This window comes from Ochlerotatus camptorhynchus, unplaced genomic scaffold, assembly GCF_037179485.1.
Source record: "Ochlerotatus camptorhynchus isolate MF236.1 unplaced genomic scaffold, CSIRO-AGI_Acam_v1.1 ptg000013l, whole genome shotgun sequence".
Classification (NCBI taxonomy): Eukaryota; Metazoa; Arthropoda; class Insecta; order Diptera; family Culicidae; genus Ochlerotatus; species Ochlerotatus camptorhynchus.
The window spans coordinates 325,665-343,004 of record NW_027040505.1 but is presented as its reverse complement, the minus strand read 5'-3'; positions in this window follow the sequence as shown (position 1 = coordinate 343,004).

The window sequence follows — 17,340 nt, the reverse complement described above, 5'->3', positions numbered from 1 at the left end:
GTTTCGTCTACTTACTACTCTCTGACGACTGTGCTGGGGAAGTAGCATATGCATGTAGGTAATTGGTGGATTTGTTAGTTAATTCGACGCTTTTGGACAATGCTGGACATTTACCATGTTTTCAATAGTTTCTTGTTGAAAATCAACATTCGGAAACATTGTTATCGATGCGTAGCTATATTTCTGATCGATTGTTGATAAAATTATTGAAATTGGACCAGGGGCAGCTGAGTTATTGACGTTCAAAATCTTTCTTAATTTGTTACATGTTCCATTTTCGGTTTTCACAAAGTGTACACCCATATAGAAATCAAAGACGTAGTCCTACGTCAAAACCTCACAGAGCAACTGCATGCCAACACGCAGGTGATTCATCAATTCACACTGCATCAGAGTAAACCCAGTATATAAGTCAATGAAGCTTTTGATGGGCTCGAGGTTCTGCTAACCAGCATAAAAAATGAGCCAGCTGCAATAAATAAAAACAGTTTAGCTGGCAGTGTACTTACCATAAAAAACCTCGTCACGTTTGTATTCGACTCTGCAATACAGGCAACCAATGACAGAATTTCAAAGTCGTTGGAATCTGTGACGTCTGAGCTGGCCGGTGATCTGCGTAATATCAACGAAGAAATATGCCAGCTCAATCCGCTGGCAATTGATGCAGTCGCTACGTCAACAATGACTACTAACCCGATTCTAGAGCTTAATATTCTTGATGAGCTGAAGTCATTGTCAGCTCATATAATGACGTCGCAAAACCCCGCGCCTTCGCCCGAGCCATCCGACCCGTACACTAGTTTGGAAGACGAAATAAACAACACTGACGGATGGCATCTTCTAGGCACCAGAAAGGTATGGAGAGCAGACTGGTCTCAATACGATGAACGAAAAAATCGTCGTATTAACCAGCAAAAAATAACCAACAATAAAGGCAACAGCCCCCAACGCAGTTTCAACAATAACACCACCGCTCGTAACAACTTTTCAAGTGACGGGAGAATCTACCAACTTCCATCCGATCGTGAGCTACTTGCTGCAGCCAAGCACCGTTTTTCACAGCCGACGATCAACTACAGGCCAATAATACGATTCCAACGTGGTGAAATTTTAAACCCTTGTCAAGCGAACGGGTCCACGTTCGCTGCATCGACTACCCACCGACCACTACAGTTCCAGAGAGGTGAGATTGTCAATCCATCTGATGGTGAATTACCACGGCCTACGCCTGGCTCGCAGCCCAACTGGATGCCTACTGGATGCTCTTCATGTGAGGCGTGCTGTGTTCCACCTACGTGTTTTCGTCCAACTTGACGCACTATTCAGAGGCAGACCATGACGAACCGGATGCGGCTGGTAATTAATCCATAGTTTTAAATAATATCATCGAATCTGATGATCTTCCAAAAATTTCCTCTGACACACATTCTACTGAAATTCTGGTCTATTGTCAGAATTTCAATCGCATGAATAGCGCATCAAAAATGAATGAAATTTATAAGAATATATTGAACTCTTATTTTTCGGTTATAATGGGAACTGAAACAAGTTGGAATGATTCCATTAAAAGTGAGGAAATTTTTGGCAGTGATTATAATGTTTTCCTTGATGACCGCGATTTACACGGCGAATGAGAACCACCCTGATTTGAGTTTAGTTCAGTCATAATCACCAAAATTGCAGGAACTCAGCGATGAGTTAATTTGCCTCATGTTTTCCCAGGTTTTTCCAGGATTTTCCAGGGAAAAATTCCTGAACTTGAGAAAAGTAAAGATTGGATTCACTCAGGCTATTGGTACTACTCCGAGACTGAATAAAATTTTCGTCAATTTCCTCATTTTCCGGCAGATTTTTTAGGTTTTCCACAGGAAACCATGAGACAAATTTTACTCATCGCTGAGTTCCTGCATTTTTGGCGATTATGAGTGAACTAAACTCAAATTTGGGTCGTTCTCATTCGTCTTGTAGTTTTAACTCAAAGAATGTCAGGTGGTAAAGTTCTTATCGCAATCTCATCAAAATTTAAATCGGCAGTCAAACCTAAAGAATTTGAGCATGTGTGGGTGAAAACAAATATAGCTGGTGAAACTCATATCTCCTCCTGAATTTAAAACTCATATCTATGGCGATTTCAATCAACGGAATGCTGATTTCATTGCTGATTCAGAAAATGAGAGTATTCTGCTCCCAGTCGTTGATGAAAATGAGACATTGCAATTTATTTTTGATAAAATTGCTTTCTCAGGCCTAAACCAAATAAATCATGTAAAAAATCAGCAAAACTGCTTCCTGGATTTTGTACTAACAAATACGCATGAAGATTTCTGTGTAAGTGAATCTGTTTCTCCATTATGGAAAAATGAAGTGTTTCACACAACAATCGAGTATTCTATATTTGTGCACGAAAACCATCCTACCGACTGTGACTACGAAGATGTCTTTGATTACGATAATGACGCATTTCGCGCAAAATCGTATTCGGAGCTGGCAGCACCCTCTCAGATTTCAATGAAACTTTCTGGATGTGTGGACGTTGACTAGATATGCCACTTACGCATGCATGCTTAGTTTTTCCAAAATTTATCTAGACTAACATTTGAGAAGGGCCAAACTATTTCTGCCGATTTTTTCAAAAAAGTATTATGGAAAAATGACAACCCCTACAAAAATGTGTTGTTTGGATGACTTAGGAAATTGTCCAAGTTATCGAAAAATAATACTGGAAAAAATTTAATTTGAGACCTACACTGAAAAAAATCGATTTTTAAAATTTAAAGTCGATTTAAAAAAATGGCCCTGTTTGATTTGGATGAAACTTTGCCTCAAAATAGGTAATTATGTTTACTACCAACCGTCCATACATCGCGAGATGGGCACCTTTAAGGAAAAAAAGTTTTTCTTACAAAAACTTTTTCATGTCTGAACTGATTTCACACAAAACTAAACCAGTGAAGCTCAAAATCATCTCAGAATCCAATGGAGCGCAATTTGCGATTCAATTTTGTCTAATCAGCACTTAAGTTCACTTTGATTAATCGAGAATTTCATATGAAAAGGGCTCATGATGCATTTCTCGCCAAATCGTATTTGGAATTGGCAGCACCCTCTCAGAGTTCAATAAAACTATTTGGACATGTAGACCTTGTCAAAAAAAATATCATTTCCTTATTCTGTTGTCTAATACTGATGCAAAATTTGATAATATGTGAGAGAAAAAAGACAAGATTTTTCATATGTCATTTTTTTTATATATTTTCAATGTTTTAAACCTATTTTCATACATGCTATTTTATTCCTTTTTCCAATCAAGTTAAATATTTTTGGTTCATCTTCTGAATTAGAATACCTTTTTGCCGCTACTTTGTCACCAGTTATAGGTACAAAACTGTGGAATTTCTGTGTGCCAGATATTGTCTTTGTGCTGTTATATAGTTCTTCGAGTTCTTCTGACATTTCGATGTACTGTTCAGTGGATATGTACTCGAAACGTAGTTTTTGTAGTTATTGTAATTACTGTTTAACCGCACGATGGTTTGTCGATGGTATGTGGCTGTGTAAGCCTTTCAGGCGTCCTCCCTCGTTGACGGAGATTGAAACGGTCCAGGACGATACCAGAGTGAACGTGTGAAGAGGGGGATTGCTCCTTTACGTTTAGGAGTTTCGCCCCCGAGCTTGAAAAGCCCTCTTACGGGCGGCTGACCCGGAGGTTTTTTTTTTTCCTCTGTTCGGAACCTGACACTACTGCGACCAGTAAATTGATCTATTTTAGTATATCCCGTGTCCTTAGTTTAGTGCATGTCGTATTACTTCATCACTATTGAGAAATGATGAAGTATTCAATTTTTTACAGTTGCTACTCTTGCATTTATCGCAAGGATCCGACTCTAATTGAAAGGTCCCGCTATTTATACCCTTCGGAGTGTTGAAACACCCTCCAAAGGCACGCCTCTTTGTCAGTCAAAATTGGATTCCTTAGCAACAAAATTAAGGTATGACATCAATAATGACCATGCATCAGAACCCTAGTCTTAACTACTTCAAACTAGGGAACAACGAATAGAAGATTAGGAATTACATAGATGAAGACAACTAACTCATTTTTTTCCTTGTTTCAAGATCATCCTCGGTAGACAAAGCCAAGTCTTGTCACTATCAACAAGGCATAAAAAGTAACAAGGACTAAGATATGTTCCTTGGATTACTGAAAAAAATGGAAATTGAGATAAAGCTTCTCACCTGGATTAAGTCATATTTAACGGGCCGTCGGCAAATTGTAAGATTCAGCGAGAAAAAATCTAACTCAATTCAAGTCACGTCAGGAGTTCCACAGGGTTCGCACTTGGGACCTCTTCTTTTCATTTTGTACGTTAACGAGATCTCCCTTATTTTGAAAAATCTCAGAGTGCTTATTTATGCTGATGACATGAAACTATTTTTAGAGATAAGAAATGATGATGATATGAATACGTTTCAGAATGAAGTTCATGTTTTTTATACGTGGTGTTGTAAAAGTTTGTTGGAACTAAATGTAAAAAAATGTAATCTTATAACTTACAGTAGAAAACTAATGAAGCCAGATATTCGTATTACATTATGATGATGTCTGTTTATAATTTACACTGTGAAATGATAGACCTAAATATGTCGACCCTAAAACTGAAAAAATATTTCCAAACACTGCGAAATCATAGATCAAAAGTTATAAAGTTATTATGTAGTCTACGTTTTTTTTTTTGATTGACGAATAAATAAATAAATAAATAAAAAATAAATTTGTTTCCAAAAATATGTTGACTGCAATTACAACGGTGCCGGTAGTGTAGTGGTAAGTGTGATTACCTCTCACCCCAATAGGCCTGGGTTCAATCCCAGTCGGCGCCGCCGGGATGTTCTGAGGCATAACATCTCTGATCACGCCTTCCTTCGGATGGGAAGTAAAGCCGTTGGTCCCCGGTTCATGAGTTGATGGGTCGATAGGTAGGGTCCAGGTGTGGGAGCTGCCTTCCTGGCACGTCGGTAGCATTGGTGCTCAGCACGGAAAACAAGATCGACGAAAAAAAAAACAAACCAAAGGAAAAAAAAAGACTGCAATTAAAAATAGGCACTATCTTGAGGGCATTTTCCTCACCGATTGATGTTCCGGTACGCCTTTATCATGGTTGAATGGACGTCTACAGCTGCTTCCTGACAGTTTGCGGCATTTTCGTTGATGTAAGTATCTACTTTATTGAAAATGAATTCTGAAATATTGCGTTGTCTCACCATTGCAATTCGTTTTCATATTCATGAACCTAGGTAATTGCTAATGTTGTGCAGCCCATTCTCCGTTGAAAATTAATCTTCACTTGGGAAATAAGTAAATTTTTAATAAACTTCAATCAAATTCTACTTTTTTCACTAACCACTTATATATCAAACGCATGGAAAGCTAAACAAATGACCGATTCGTCTCCATCCTTCTGCGAAAATTGAACCCAACATCTGGTTTTCTACAACCCTCATCTCAGTTCTTTGTGTTTGCGTTCGTTCTGGAATAAATCAAAATCGGATCCTTCTCAGAAATGTTTATCCACGAATTATACTGCAATTATTGATTTGACTCACTGTTCTCGCCCGGAATCCTTCTTGGAAAGGAAGCTGCATAGCAGGACAATGTAAACATCACCGGTCTCCTCATAATATGACCTTACTAAAGTCAAACCTCTACCCTTTTCAGCAGAAAACAATTGTCCCTAACTGAATTTCGTTTTCCTACCCGGACGACAATTTATTCGACTGCAACGTATGTAACGTACCCTGTTTATTTATTCCAAGCAGATTCTTTCATCAAAATCTCATAACAAATTCATACTCTGCCACTTCTCGGTACACTGGGTGCCCCCTAGCCCATCCCATCCGCTCACCACCAGCTGGCAAAGGGCAGAGGCAACTCAAACATGAAATTGATCAAAACTCAGAGATATTATTCATAGCTAATAATCCACTTTGCATTTCCTACTGGGAATTCCAGCTCGAGGCCCTCCTTCCCAGATGGACCTCGAAAACCCTTTGGAAAATTTCCATTCAATACTGTTCACCGTACTCATCTACCTATAGGATGGAAATCGATGCGCTTCCGGAAGCACAAACTTTTTCCTCCCTTCACCAATTTGTTGCTGGGAGCTCTCTCTCTCTCTCTCCGTCTCTCCCGCTAGACTACTTCAAAACGTCTGCTGGGTTGATTTAGGAAATTCTGATCGGAATTTCATGGACCAACCTACTCGGAGGAGGGGAAAAACTACCACCAAACTTGTATAGTAATCCCATTTTCATTCCGTTGCAACGCGTCCGGTCGCCGTGAGTACATATCTCCACAAAGAATATGGTAGAGTGCAGCATGGCAGGCCGATTTTAAATTATTCAGCAGATTTATGAACATCTCCTCGTACATGGTCTTCGTCGTCGTTGAACGACCGATGTCGCGTCCCATCAGAAGCTGGACGTGGCTCACCTGAAACACTAGGCCGGCCGGAAACGGTGCATACTTTCATACCTGGCGGCAGTCACGTGTGTGTGAGAGATGTGTCTTGTTTCTTCTGGCTCGCTTTTTTGTGTGCACCTTCCCTCCTATACTCATATACATGTCAATGTGCTGACGCTGCACTGCTATCTGAAAGGATTGAGCAACCCGCCCACCCATCCGATCGGTCGTATGGAATGTACGGCGGTGACGGTGAAGCACGTGCATAAATGTTTAGTGTCGGTCGCCGTGCTGGAAAAATGGTAGGTTTGTTCAGGAGAACAGAAGTCATCATTTTGGTCCCTTTTACGGAGAATATTTTTTTTTTGCAGAGAAATCTGATTCTAAAGGATGCAGTTAAATGCACGTGACGTAGATGTTTGAACTGGCGTTTGTTTTGCGAAATAAATTGCAAGCTATCTTTTCGAGTAGGAGATTATCTTATAACTTAAGGCTTTCAACAAAGAGGCGAAGGTGTTTTATAGAACTATCAGGTCTTTTAGGGAATTACTTCAGGCAAGTATAGATCTTTGCATCTATATACTCCTTGACCAAATGACCGACCACCGAACAGAATGCACTGCCTGCTGTCTCGAAAATGATCCTGAATCTCTCAGCCCAGTCGTGCAGGCTGATTTCTGTCTTTCACGTCGTACCGTTTTCGTTTTGGATAGTTCTCCTCCTAATTTGTTTATCGTGCACACCTTCTCTTCACATTCACGAATCTGTAACTCGCCTCTTTTTAGTAAAAAGGTTCGGTATGTTCTTCTTCGCTAACATGATAACGAACATGGAAACCATGGGAGCCCTCGTTCTTTCTGACCCAGCCGAGCCAACTTCCTACCCTCACCGAGTATCTTTTGATCAAATATCAACAATTGTATCCCATTAAAAACAAAAAAAATCCAACTAAGAAGTTAGAATATTTTTTGATTTGAAGTTGGATTTTTTTTTTGGGATGAAGTTGCAATAATTTTTTTTTTTTTTTTTTTTTTATTTATTTATTTGTACAGGCTCAATCGAATAAACTTTACAGAGCCGAGTTATCATTTGCATTATACATGATTCATGTCTTAAATCTAGAGTTAAAGGAATTGAACCGATTACTCGCGGTCGTCTCGAGGTTAGTGGAGATTTACAATTTTTTGGATGGGGAAAGGGAGAAGGAGGTTTGAAATATGATTTATTATACAAATATTTAATTAATCCTAAAACATGAACTTATTTCTATTCATCTTGAAGACAAACATAAAAAAAAAACTACACGCACAATACACAAACTAAACACAAGGTTAATCAAACTTACAATCTAAGGTTAGTATTCTTAAAGTAAACATATATGAGTTTCATAAACTCCAGATCACGTCTAGCCAAAATATCCCGAACTGGAACATTAGGTTGTCTACCTCGAGCCCGAAGGGAATCGCATAGCTCAGATCTGACTCCACGATGCTCAGCACAAGACCAAAGGATGTGATCGGCGTCTTGGTAACCTTGTCCACATTCACAGATATTGCTGTCTCCCAGCCCAACACGAAACAAGTGAGCGTTTAACGAATAGTGATTGGACATGAGGCGAGACATCAGACGAATGAAGTCTCGACCCACATCCAACCCCTTGAACCAAGGACTCTTCGACACCTTAGGGATGATCGAGAATAGCCATCGTCCCAAACTTCCTTCACTCCATTTATTTTGCCAGCTGGCGAGCGACTGTTGACGGTAAATGAAGAAAAATTCATTGTAGGCGATTTGTCGATCGTAAATATCGCCTTGCATAGCGCCCACCTTAGCAAGTGAGTCCGCCTTCTCATTGCCCGGAATCGAGCAATGAGATGGGACCCATGCAAAGGTGATGACAAAAGATCTTAAAGATAAAGCACTCAGAAGCTCTCGTATTTTCATGAGAAAATACGAGGAGTGCTTTACCGGCCTCATGGATCGAATAGCCTCGACAGAACTGAGACTATCCGTAAAAATAAAATAATGATCTGGTGCAAGTGAGGCGATCGTTTCTAGCGTATAATGTATTGCCGCCAGCTCAGCAACATATACGGAACAAGGAGCTTGAAGCATTCGAGAGGCGCTATGAAATTCGTTATAAATACCAAAACCAGCGGACGCCTCTATTAATGATCCATCTGTGAAGAACGATCTTGCGGAATCAACTTGGCCAAACTTTGCAGCGTAAATTGACGGAACAATCATGGAACGATGATGTTCTGGGATCCCGCGAATGTCCCGCGTCATGGATAAATCAAAACTAACTGAATTGCCGAAGTCGGAGAAGCATACACGATGAGGATTATGCTGTGAAGGGCTGACATCCTGAGTTATGTACACGTAGTACAATGACATAAAACGAGTTTGAGGGTTTAGCTCAAGAAGCTTCTCAAAGTTTTCGATTACCAGTGGGTTCATAACTTCACAACGGGTGAGGAGCCTGAGGGACAATTCCGAAAACCGATCCGATAGTGGCAACATGCCCGCCAACACTTCGAGACTCATCGTATGAGTCGAGTGCATGCATCCTAACGCGAAACGAAGACAACGATACTGGATACGTTCCAGTTTGATGATGTGAGTTTTAGCCGCCGACTGGAAGCAAAAACTACCGTACTCTAAAACCGATAAAATCGTTGTCCGGTACAACGTTAGAAGATCTTGCGGATGAGCTCCCCACCACGTTCCGGTAATTGTTCGGAGAAAATTGATCCTTTGTTGGCATTTTCGTCTCAGATACTCAATATGGGATCTCCAGGTGCATTTGGAATCGAACCAGACCCCAAGATATTTGAAAGACATGGAATGAGTGATCGGTTTACCCAAAAGTTGAAGCTTTGGTTGTGCTGGGCTATGCTTCCTAGAAAAAACGACCAACTCAGTTTTCTCCGTGGAGAATTCGATACCTAGCTGGATAGCCCAAGTAGACAAATTGTCTAAGGTATCCTGTAAGGGTCCTTGCAGGTTGACCCCTTTGGGCCCTGTCGTAGACACTACGCCGTCATCTGCAAGTTGTCTCAACGTGCAGTTGTCACTTAGACAATTGTCAATTTCTCTGACATAGAAATTGTACAAAAGGGGGCTTAAACATGAGCCCTGGGGGAGACCCATGTAACTAAATCGAGAAGCTGTAGAGTTTCCATGAGAAAAGCTCATGTGTTTCTCTGACAGCAAATTGTACAAAAAGTTATTAATTAATGGGGAAAGGCCACAAGCGTGGAGTTTGTCTGAAAGGACTTCAACCGATACTGAATCAAAAGCCCCCTTAATATCCAAGAACACAGAAGCCATTTGTTCTTTTTTAGCAAAAGCCAACTGGATTTCTGTGGAAAGCAACGCGAGACAGTCGTTCGTTCCCTTACCCCTACGGAAACCAAATTGAGTATCTGAGAGTAGGTGGTTCGTCTCAACCCATTTGTCGAGGCGAAAAAGGATCATTTTCTCCAACAATTTTCGAATGCACGATAACATCGCGATGGGACGATACGAGTTATGATCTGACGCGGGTTTTCCAGGCTTTTTAATGGCTATAACTCTCACTCGCCTCCAATCATCTGGAACAATATTAAACTCCAGGAACTGACAAAACAAGTTCAACATGCGCCTCTTAGCGACGTCTGGGAGGTTCTACAACAAGTCGAACTTGATCCTATCAGCCCCCGGAGCCGAATTGCGACACGAAAGGAGCGCGAGTGAGAGCTCTAGCATTGAAAAAGGCTGGCTGATCTCGTCTACCGAATTCGTCGTTTCGCGAGGAATCATCTGTGCCGGCACGGAATCAGGACATACTTTTCGCGCGAACTTGAGAATCCACCGATCCGAGTACTCCTCGCTCTCGTTGTTTGAAGACCGGTTACGCATCCTTCGCGCCGTGTTCCAAAGCGTATTCATCGACGTTTCGCGCGATAATCCGTCCACGAATTGCCGCCAGTATCCGCGTTTCTTGGCTTTGATGAGGCTCTTGAGTTCGTGTTCAAGAGTCGAGTACGCTTCGAAATACTCGGGTGTTCCGCGTTTCCGGAAAAGCTTAAACGCGTCGGACTTTTTACGATAAACCTCAGTGCATTGCTGGTCCCACCAAGGGGTAGGAGGTTTCCTACGAAAAGACGTTCCTGGAACCGGCCGAGTTTGAGCTCGAAGCGCGCTGTCCAAGATCAGATTGGAGAGGAAGTTATATTCCTCCAACGGTGGAAGCTCTTCTACCGACGACACGGCTTCATCTATCGCGGTCTTGAACGTTGTCCAATCGATATTACGGGTGAGGTCGTACGCGACGTTAACGGGTTCCGACGAATTGAACCCACTGGCAATCGAAATTTTGATCGGCAAGTGATCACTACCGTGGGGATCCTGGATCACATTCCACGTGCAATCCAACGATAATGAATTAGAGCAAAGTGTGAGGTCTAATCTACTTCCATTTGAGGATGGACCAGCCAGACGTGTTACTTCTCCATTGTTAAGAATTGTCATATTGAAGTTATCACAGAGGTCATATATCAAAGTAGAACGGTTGTCATCATACAGTTCCCCCCAGCCTGTACCGTGGGAATTAAAATCTCCCATAATCAACCGTGGAGTAGGAAGAACTGAACAGATATCTGAAAGTTGTTTTTGACTAATCGAAACTCGGGGAGGAATATACACAGAAGCAATACAAAGGCTCTTGCCTTTAACAAAAGCCTGACATGCGACAACTTCAATACCTGGAAATTGTGGAAGATTCACTCTATAGAAGGAATGACACTTTTTGATCCCCAAAAGTACTCCTCCTCCACGCGAATCCTCACGATCCAGTCGAATAATGTTAAAATCATGAAAAGGAAGATCGATATCTGAAGAGAGCCAAGTTTCACATAGAGCAAATGCATCACAATCATTATTGTGAACCAAAAACTTAAACGATTCTATCTTAGGAATAAGACTTCGACAATTCCACTGTAGAACAGTGATCAAATCCCCGACCTCGTTTGGAAAATTATCCATCGAAGGAGATGATTGCTGCAAGGAGGGGCCACTTCAATGTCAACTGCTTCAAGAGGGTTTTCACAGTAGGAAGCATTGCCAGAACAATGCTTTTCAGAGGATCAGAAATATCGAGGTAATTGAGGATACTGTCCACAATGTTATCAAATGAGAACAACCCAGATGAAGAAGGGGCTTGTGTTCTGAAAATTGGGGCATCGGGGGTTTTGGATGTCCCCGGGAGAGGTGGAAAATCCTGGGTATAATCAGTTCTGCGGAATCCAGGAGGAGTAGAAGTCTCCTTTTTTCCACCACTCCTTGATTTGGGCAAGCTGATTTGGGGTTCTTGATCTGCAACTTTCCGCGAACGGATGCGTTTTCGTTTCCGGGCAGAACCTTCCGGAAAACTGAAAGAAACTCCCTCCTCAGCCAAGTCAGAGCCAGACTCGTCATCTGACAAAAGAGCGAAGGGATTTGTTACGTTGGTCGATGGCTTGGCTGTCTTAAGCATTTCTGCAAAAGACCGCCTGGAACGTTCTTTAAGAGAGCGCTCTAGTTTTTCCCCGCGTTGTTTGTACACCGGGCATGACGAGAGACCATGAGGAGTTCCCTTACAGTACACGCATTTTGGTACAGTGACTGTGCAGGCGCCATCCTCGTGCTTCTCCCCGCATTTGGAACAGCGTGCCTTGCTGCCACAGTGGGACGCCGTATGTCCCAACTGCTTACAGTTTTGGCAGTTCATGACCCGGGGAACGAACAAGCGCACAGGTAGTCGAAGTTTTCCCAGCTCGATGTAGTGAGGAAGGGCTGAACCAGAAAAGGTCACACGGAACGAGTCTGTGGGAGTAAAACTCTTTTTACCCTCGCTGACAGATACTGAGCCCAGTTTTTGGACATCCAGTATCTTCACCGGAGGAAGCAAACGGTTCTTGAAACGGCCAACCGCCTGCTTCTCCAAGATCTCGGGGGTCAGACTCGCTTCGGTGACCACACCTTCGATCTCCACATCACGAGCTGGGATGTAAACTCTGTACTCGAGCGTGAAGAGCTGGGAGGCAGCAATCTCGTTAGCCTGCTTCAGGTTAGAGACGGAGACACGAAGTTTATTATGCCTAACCTTCGTGATTTCGGTCACGGCCGAGTATCGCTTCGTCAGATCAGTGGAAATTTGCATCAAGTTCAAAGGTTTGTTTTTGGGCTGAAAGTAGACAACCCATGGCCCAGTCGAGTCATCTGGATAGGCTCGCGATCGGGGGCTTTTCTGAGACGAACCATGAATGACAGGACGTTTTCGTCTTTTCTTGCCATCGAGTGGCAAACTGGTGTCATCTTCCGACAAAATGTCCATATCGTCTTCTGACGAGACGTCCATTTTGCCGTACTAGTGGAAGCGGTAAACGCTCTACCACTGAAACGATGCTTAAAACCACACAGACACAATAAACAGAAAAAAACTACAAACACAGAAACACAAAATTAAATTTAACTGATGGGCGAGAGAAAGAAAGAAACAGGAAAAAAAACTTATCTGCTATACTACTACCACCGAGTGATTACACAGCAGCAGCGGAGCGACGCGCAGCGTGGGTGACCTTCGATGCGCGTGTGCGGGCGATCTTTGTAGTGGTGTGCTTGTATTAGGCTCGGCACTCAGCTGGACACACGATGATGGATGACCGGTATAAATGCGGAGGCAGATGCTGACACTCGATGACGATGATCTGTGTGCAGGTATGCGTGATCACGCACCGATGAAGCGTAAATTGGTTTGCGAATATCCAATTGCAAGTGAACAATTTTCTTTCCGATGGCGCCGAAAACCACTTTCTTCTCAGAAAAACTCACTTTCAGATAATTGTTTAGCCGGGTACTATGCCAGTAATCACTAAGCGAGAAAAAACTGATAATTTAAACCAACCGAATACCGAGAAAACTTCCGAAATACCGGAGCGCGAAACAAGTCGACTGTACTTCTTGCTAGGTCGCAGTGGGATCAAAGTTGCAATAATTTGTTGGGTTGAAGTTGATGTATTTTTTGGGACGAATTTAACCCTCCGTTACTCGCGCTGTTGTACTTTGTACAACGCATACGAGTTTTCCATTGCCATTTTGTTACTGAGTCACCAACCGACCTGAAACCGATGTGTATTCCTAATAAAAACTAAAAGTTAAACTTTGATTACAGTAAACTCCAAAATATAATCGGTTAATAGGGTAAATGTAAATGGAAACCGCGTAAACGGTGTCCATACTACATGGTATCACAGACAAACAGACGTAACTCTTCATTGTGTATCTTCGTTCATGCATTTAACGGTTGATTTGAATATTATCAGTTCCGCGAACTACTCGCCGCAGCGCTGGCATCGGATCACTTTGACGTTTCTATACATTCTATAGAACTTTTATGCAATATTGTTTACGAGTTAGCGAGCAAGCTTGTTTTCCGCGAGAAGCCAGAGAGATGTCGTTACTGAGGTTATATGTTTTGAGATACTATGCTTTCAAGAACAAGTTTTTCAAAGAGTTACGTCTGTTTGTCTGTGATGGTATTATGCTTAATTGATTACAACATGGAATATCTCAAGATTCTGAACAGATAGAAAGTTACTGTCTTGCGCAAAGTTGTTCAGATCATAAGCTTTTCGCTGGTGGACAGTAGTTAAGAATTTTCTCACAACGTAGTGAAATTCTCGCATTTGATATATCTCTAGATCCTGACCAGATACAAAGCAACTGTCTTGGGAAAAGTTGTTCAGGAGGTAAGGTCTTTTGGTAGGTGAATAGTATTTCCAAGTTTTCTCACTACGTGGCGCTAGTATACATGTGAAATTCTTTTTTTTATTTGTTTTCGTACTGAGTATACCAGGAAGCCAGCTCCCACACCTGGACCCTACCTATGGACCTGGACCGGGGACCAATGGCTTTGCATCTCTTCCGATGAAAGGTGCGATCAGAGAATGTATGCCTTAGAAAATCCCGGTGGTGCCGACTGGGATTGAACCCAGACCCTTTGGGGTAAGAGGCAATCACGCTTGCCACTACACCACCGGTACCACTACATGTGAAATTCTCGCATATACAATATCTTTTGAAGAAAGTAAATGTCTTCGGAAAAGTTGATCAGGAAGTCAAGATTTTTTCCTTGATGGACAGTACACACTACAAAAAAGACGTGTAAATTTCGGTTCCCTGAGACCGACAAATGTAAGCGGCCCTTTTGACATAATAATCAGTTAAAAGAAATGAGAAAATCAATTCAATCAAACGTACTCTTCGTCAAGTTGCTTATCTTTCGGATTGAGAACACGTAATTTTTTCTAAGTGTGTAGTTCAGAATCTTCTCACTACGTGGCGCAAGCATGCATGTACAATTCTCGCATATACAATAGCTCGAGATCTTGAAATATGGGTTACTTTTCATTCCAGTGTTTAAAAAAACAATTTTCATCAATGTTTCACTAAGTTTTTAATTGATTCCACTTAATTCAAAATACAAAGCTTCACTTCACAAGACTTATGTCTTTGCACTCTGTTTACCAAAACTGGACTGATTGATTAAGTTAGTAAAATGAATGGTGCCTACCGATCGATGGTCGATTAGCTGCTGGGGTGCTTCTGAAACCATCATCGTGACTCTGCTCGGATTCCACTGCTTGTTGTCTTCCACAAAACATTAGAACTGTCAAATTAACCGGGTTGCCAAACATCTCCTGTTGCGACGAATGCGTCTATCGATGCGCCCCCCAAAGGTTCAACCGTTTGGACACGACAGTGTGAGTAGGACGTATACATGCGAATACGAATTGTCAAAGTTGTTTTGTTTTGAAAGCAACGTGGATTGAGGAAAATTAAAGTAAATTAAAATTTGTTTGATTTTCCATGGTAAATACTAATTAAACTACTAATTACAGCTAAAATCTTAAATTGCACTAGTATAAACCTAAATTTGAATTTTAATTGCCAATTAAGAGACCAAATGTAAGTAAACTTTGTTATTCTATCATGCACTTTTCTAACCAATAAATTTGCAGCTTTGAGCTGATTCTTACCGGCAAAAGGGCGAATTTGCTACAGAGAACTCCGAAAGGTTACCCCTGCCGCTACATTCTCAAAGATTTAAGATTTGCTGCATATTGATGTCAAATGATCAATATGCAGCACGGATCGTTTGTTCACCAAACCCGGACACGGTCTCGTGATGACGAATCTACCGGGGAATTTCAACCTTCGGTGATTGACGTAGAGCACGGTGAGGAATACGATTGTGTGAAATGTGAGCGGCCCAACAGTGCCGAGTTATACATGGTACAGTGCGGGAAATGAAAGCACTGGTATCATTTCTCGTGCGGAAAGGTGGATATTGATACAGTACGATCCAGTGATTTCATCTGTGTGAAGTGTGTACCCAAGGTCCCTCCACCCCCCGCTAGTTCGAGAACTGGCCGGTCTAGCAATTCAAGTTCTCGGCGTGCCCAGATGGCCTGGGAAATGATGAAACTGGAGGACGAAATGCGTTTACGGGAACAGCTGGAAGAAGAGCGGCTGCAAAAGGAAAAACTGCTGATCGAGAGGACGGTGAGCGAGAAGCTGCAACGAGAAAAAGAATATTTGGTACGGAAGCACGAGCTGATTTGGCAAGCGTGCGAAGTGGACGAAGCAGTCGGAGCCAGAAAAGCAGCCGACAGAAGGTCGACTCACACGGTACCCGATCAACACCACAAGACAACGACAGATTCCATCAGAACATAGTAGTGGGCCTATCGGATCGTTTGATGAGATGGACGAATCCCAGTGTCAATCGGAGGAACAACGGGAGCGGGATAGCCAACGTATGCAACAAATCGAAGCCATGCTAGAGAATTGAAGCGAAATATCAAAAGGAGAATGATGTCTGGAGGAAGAGAGAACTGGATGTGGTGAACCGACTGAAGCTTTTCGAGAAACAGTACGCCCAAGAGCAAGCCAGGCGAACAGAAGATAAGCAGTCATTCCTGGTAAAGGAGCAGCAGTTGATCAAGCGGTTGGAAGCTTTACGCCTGAGCTACAGTACATCGGCAGCGGAACAGCGCTCAGCACCGGAACAGCGGGTAAGCGTAGAAGAGCGTCAGGCGCCGCAACAACATTCTGCGGCGGACAATCATCACTCGGCGGTGATGCTGCGAGCTTCAACGGAACAACTTGGGAGTCCCCGAGGATCAACACGTACGTGAACAATCGTCGAGCAATCCATTGTAGATCATTTGGGAGTGAGCGAGCGAGCACATTTTTATGTATGCGACTTGAGAGCTTGAGACGTTGAACATTTCTGAACCCGAATGCGACCGTCGCTGCAATCTGTCTAAAGTGTACACCGTCGAGAGCCTGGGACTACCGGAACAGTCGTTGGACGATGCAAAGTTGTCGAAGGAGTTCCATCATATGCGGTGACTGCCAGTCAGGAGTTATCAAGGGGCCGTTCCTGGGCTGCTGATTGGAATGAGCAACACGCATCTGCTGACGACAACGAAGCTTCGAGAAGTAAAGAGCGAGAACCAATCGCTGCAAACACTCGCATCGGCTTGTTGATATGCGGCCGCGTACGAGGGGGAGAAGAAAATTTCCAGCATCACCAAATGTACATATGCGCTGACCTGGGCTCTGACACGGCAGAATACGACCTCCACGACTACGTTCGAGAGTTTTTTTTTCTGTGGAGAGCCTTGGAGTTGCTGTGGCTCCCAATTTAGAAGGAAGTGAAGACGAACGAGCGCGCAGAATTCTCGAGGAAACAACAGTTCGTACGGCAAGTGGGAAGTTCAAGACCGGGCTGCTTTGGAGAAAAGATTCCATCGAGTTCCCGGACAGTCGACCAATGGCCGAACGTCGTT